Source organism: Balaenoptera acutorostrata, chromosome 10, assembly GCF_949987535.1.
Source record: "Balaenoptera acutorostrata chromosome 10, mBalAcu1.1, whole genome shotgun sequence".
Classification (NCBI taxonomy): domain Eukaryota; kingdom Metazoa; phylum Chordata; class Mammalia; order Artiodactyla; family Balaenopteridae; genus Balaenoptera; species Balaenoptera acutorostrata.
In genome coordinates this window covers 30,645,848-30,651,180 of record NC_080073.1, presented here as the reverse complement: position 1 = coordinate 30,651,180, position 5,333 = coordinate 30,645,848, and the positions used below count along the sequence as shown (strand labels likewise).

The window sequence follows — 5,333 nt, the reverse complement described above, 5'->3', positions numbered from 1 at the left end:
GTTTATTAACCATCTACCTGGTGCCTGATTCTGTGAACATGAAGCACAAAAGTGCTGCATGAATCCAGGTGAAGGCGTGATCTTAGCAGATGCGATTGTCAGGAAAGGAGAAGGAGCTGGGCTTCCATTTCTGTATGGGAGAAGGTAATAGGCATACTGGCAATGAGAAGGCGGTGGTGAGGGTGAGATTACCCATTGGGAAAAGCGGGGAGGGGTAGTTTTGCTTTGAGAAGAAAGGTTCTTTCACACCAGCATTTAACACATTAATTAAGTAAAGCTTTCATTTTCTTCCAAATGGGTATCCATTTTTCTACCTTTCTCTTCAGAACTATGACGTTCCAGTTGTCTCCTGGAGATAAACAGAGTTGTTAAACACTTATTTTTCTTGGCTCCACGTGTGTCTTTCCTTCTCCCTTTAAATTTGTGGTCACCATTAATGTATATAAGATGTACTCCCCCTTTTTTTCAGAAACTGTTCAGACAATGTCCTCTTCCTCATACTCTCCCAAGAGGAGAAAAGAACGATCCTTAATGGCAAATGGCGGGTGCAGTGAAGTAACACCAAGAGCTGGCTTCACACTCAGGAGAGAACCCTTCTCCTCCTCCTTGTGGAATATGTCCCCCTTTTGATTTTCTACAAACTTGTATGAGGAACTGTTGGTTTTTTAAAAGTATATTTATTTATTTTCCTTATTTTTTTGGGCTGCGTCGGGTCTTAGTTGCGGCACACACGATCTTTGTTGAGGCATGCGGGATCTTTTCATTATGCCGCAGCGCGGTCTGCTCGGGTTTCTCTCTAGTTGTGGCGTGCAGGCTCCAGGGCGCGTGGGCTCTGTAGTTTGCAGCACGCGGGGTCTCTCGTTGAGACCCGCGAGCTCAGTAGTTGTGGTGCACGGGCTTAGTTGCTCCGCGGCATGTGGGATCTTAGTTCCCCAACCAGGGATTGCACCCATGTCCCCTGCATTGGAAGGCAGATTCTTTACCACTGGACCACCAGGGAAGTCCCAGGAATTGTTGTTTGAATCAAGCAGGAGACACTGAATAGTTTCTCTCTTTCTAGGATTTCAAAATAATAGCACCATATTCTGGAGTCTAGACTCCATTTCTGTTTTAAAGCTAGGAGCCAATTACTGACACCAAGATGGCATTAGATGTTTTGAGAGTTGGGTCATCTAGGTGACAGTTTGTTAAAAGTGTATGTACCTGGACCAATTATTAGACCTACCGAGTTTTATGATTAGCTGCCCTTAGAAACCTTGTTTAACCACATGTGCAGGTTCATGTGAAGTGGTTACTCAATTTGATTGTTCTTTGTTGTACCTCCTCTCCCTCCTTCCTTGATAGCTGCTATTTATTTGGTATTTTAAAATAGTTCCTCTTGTTGACATATAGATCCATCTACCAAAAAGTCATAACGATACCTTGATCTATAAATGTTCAGAGTTTCTTAAAATACTAATACAGAATGAGACTGTCTAAAAGTTCTAGTTTGGGAAGTTGCCATCAGCAGCAGATTTTGCTGACTAGCACTCTATGTGTTTAATAATAAGGTTTTCTTTTTCTATAAACTATTTCTTGTGGAACTGTTCTCTCCGATGCTGAGGTTACAGAAAAATATCATTTTTCTGTCGCTGTTGGTGTTCTTCAGGCCCTCACTTTAAAATGGATGTGCTTTTAGAAACCTAGGTGGTTATCTACATCAGAAAAACACCTTATCCTGGGCCCCATCGGGTGATTTGGACAAAGCAATGCAATTTAGATGGGGGAAATGGTATGTATTACATTTTATAAGAGCCAGCTTCCAGTAATAACCATCTGACCCTTGTGATCCTATGTTTTCAATTTTCCTGTTAAAGAATGCAACAAGCAAAGTTGCCAAAGCATATTTTTCTGTCAAGTGCTCACTGATTTGTGAGTTGCTGGGCAGATTTTCCATTTTCAGTGTTAGAAGACAGGAACATCAAACACTTACTTTTCTCTTAAAGTAACTTCTCATGCAACTGTCTCATGGCATATATTAAACTCTGGGTTTGTATTTGAAAAGAAAGCCCCTATGTATGAGTGCAGAGAAATAGTGGCATGATTTTAACCTTGATTCTAGGCTTTTGTTTTGCTTTGGTCTTTTTGATTTGGATATGAACTCAGTATCTGCTAATTAAAAGAATAAAAATAGCAGCCTATTGCTAATACCAAAATACATTTATTGAGTGCCTACCTTGTATATATTCCTTTGCTAGGCTTTATTCTGGGACATCTTATACAACATATCTTATTTAAAAGACTGATTAATGAAGTAGCAGTTTGGAAATCCCTGGTGGGAAGTAGCTGTGGTATTCAGTATAGCTTCCCCAACTGCCATGCATGGCATCAACCTGAGGATGTCTGTGTACTAAGATGAGTAATACAAAAATCATTTCTAGGAAATGCCCTGTATCTTTGTACAATTTCCTGGCCTCCAGGGAAAGAAGTCCAGATAACTTGAATGTTACTTGGCTTGGTAAAAACGTTGAAGTGAATCATGATCACTATTCCTGCCTTCTCTTCCTTTTCTTTTCTCTAAATCAAAAAGCAGTTTAACATTAGCATAGTTGTATTAGTTGTCTGTTGTTGCCTAACAAGTTACCCCCAAACTTAGCAGCTTAAAACAACCAACATTTATTATCTCCCAGTTTCTGAGGGCCAGGGATTCAGGAGTGGCATGGCTTGGTAGTTCTGGCTCAGGGTCTCTCATGAGGTTATGGTTAGGAGGGCAGTAGGGCTGCAGTGATCTGAAGGCCAACAACTGGAAAAACTGAAAGACTTTGAAAGATCTGAAAGACTAGGACTAGAAGATGCACTTCCAAGAAGGCTCACTTACTTGGCTCTTGGCAGGAGACCTCAGTTCCTTTCTATGTGAGCCTTTCTACAGTGTCCTTGGGATGAGGCAGCTGGCTCTCCCCAAAATGAGTGATTTGAGAGTGAGAGTGAGAGAGAGAGGGAGAGAGAGAGAGAGAACAAACAGGAAACCACAGTGGTTTTTTTTTTTAACGTTTTATTTTATATTGGAGTATTGGAATATAGTTGATGAACAATGTTGTGTTAGTTTCAGGTGTACAGCAAAGTGATTCAGTTATACATATACATGTATCTATTCTTTTTCAAATTCTTTTCCCATTAGGTTGTTATATTGAGCAGAGTTCCCTGTGCTATACAGTAGGTCCTTGTTGGATATGTCATTGTAGTTTGGATTTGCATTTCTCTAATAATCAGTGATGTTGAACATCTTTTCATGTGCCTCTTGGCCATCTTTATGTCTTCTTTGGGAAAATGTGTATTTAGGTCTTCTGCCCATTTTTGGATTGGGTTGTTTGTTTTTATGATATTAAGGCACATGAGCTGTTTGTAAATTTTGGAAACTAATCCCTTGTTGGTTGCACTGTTTGCAAATATTTTCTCCCATTCTGTGGGTTGTCTTTTCGTTCTGTTTATGGTTTCCTTTGCTGTGCAAAAGCTTTTGAGTTTAATTGGGTCCCATTTCTTATTTTTGTTTTGTTTTTTTCCATTATTCTGGGAGACAGATCGAAAAAGATATGGCTACGATTCATGTCAGAGTGTTCTGCCTATGTTTTCCTCTAAGAGTTTTATAGTGTCCAGTCTTACATTTAGGTCTTTAATCAATTTTGAGTTTATTTTTGAGTATGGTGTTAAAGAGTGTTCTAATTTCATTTTTTTTACATGTAGCTGTCCATTTTTCCCAGCACCATTTATTGAAGAGACTGTCTTTCCCCCATTGTATAGTTTTGCCTCCTTTGTCGTGGATTAATTGACCATAGGTGCGTGGGTTTATTTCTGAGCTTTCTATCCTGTTCCATTGATCTATAGTTCTGTTTTTGTGCCAGTACCATACTGTTTTGATGACTATACCTTTGTAGTATAGTCTGAAGTCAGGGAGTCTGAAGTCAGGGAGCCTGATTCCTCCAGCTCCGTTTTTCTTTCTCAGGATTGCTTTGGCTATTCAGGGTCTTTTGTGTCTCCATACAAATTTTAAGATTTTTTGTTCTAGTTCTGTGAAAAATGCCATTGGTAATTTGATAGGGATTGCATTGAATCTGTAGATCGCCTTGGGTAGTATAGTCATTTTGACAATATTGATTCTTCAAATCCAAGAACATGGTATATCTTTCCATCTGTTTGTGTCATCTTTGATTTCTTTCATCAGCATCATATAGTTTTTGAAGTACAGTTGCATTTTTATACACTAACAACAAAAGATCAGAAAGAAAAATTAAAGAAACAGTCCCATTTACCATTGCATCAAAAAGAATAAAATACCTAGGAATAAACCCACAGTGACTTTTATGAATTAGTCTCCAAAGTCACTCAACTATCACTTTCTCTTTATTCTATCTGTTAGAAGTGAGTCACTAATTCCATTGCACATTCAAGGGGAGGAGAATTAGACTCCAACTCTTAAAGGGAAGAGTGTCAAAGAATTTGGGAAAATGCATTCAAACTACCACAGTTGTACTTGTCATTTAAAGTTTACAAAGAGTTTCCAAACATTGTTCCTTCAAAAGAGTTCACAATGGCAGTAGTGCCTTTCTCGCCTATCACTAAGGTGCCGGGCCTCTTGCTCTAGAATGGCTGTCATATATTATCAGGCTTTTGCATAACTCTCTGCTTCTAACTACTATCCTATGGCATTCTGGCCAGAATTTGTATTAGCCAGTGGAGAAATGATAATGTGCTGAGACATTTTGCTGTGCTCAAACAGAGCACTTCCCTGTGGTTTTAAGATTTTCTATCATCGTATTTTCCTTATCATGAGGATGGTATCACTGAAGAGCCAGTATGAGTGGACTGACTGATTCATTTCATGAGCACTGAGGAGAGAGAGGAGCATCTCTCTAAATTTGTGGTTCTCCTTGGTAAGACAAATTTAAATAAATCACATGTTCATAAAGAAAGTTTAGAAAAGACCATCACAGTATACTGGAGTAGATTTTATATCTATTAATAGTAATAAAACCATTTTTATATTCACCTCTTGAGAAACATTAAGTGTTCTAAGATACTAACTTAGGGACCTGTTAATGAGAAAGGTGCTGGTTTGGTAAGGTTTTTTTGTTGTTGTTCTTTTTAATCTTTTATATTAACATAAAGTAAAATAACCAGTTTTGGTATGCATATCTATGAATTATAACACATGTATAAATTCTTATAACCACTACCACAATCAAAATGCCATACAATTTCATCACCCCCCAAAATCTCCCTCTTGCTATCCCTTCATAGTCATATCTAACTCCACCCATAAATTATTTCAATCTCTGACCTTTTCTCCATCACCATAG

At 38.6% G+C, this 5,333-nt stretch overlaps 1 non-coding gene across 1 annotated transcript; it reads right to left on the bottom strand.

Annotated features, from left to right (window-relative positions):
- Positions 1–471: 471 nt before the first annotated feature.
- Positions 472–681, bottom strand: LOC114239183 (small nucleolar RNA U3). The gene has a single exon (XR_003624380.1). It is a non-coding gene; the product is annotated as a small nucleolar RNA U3 (small nucleolar RNA).
- Between the last annotated feature and the right edge of the window lie 4,652 nt (positions 682–5,333).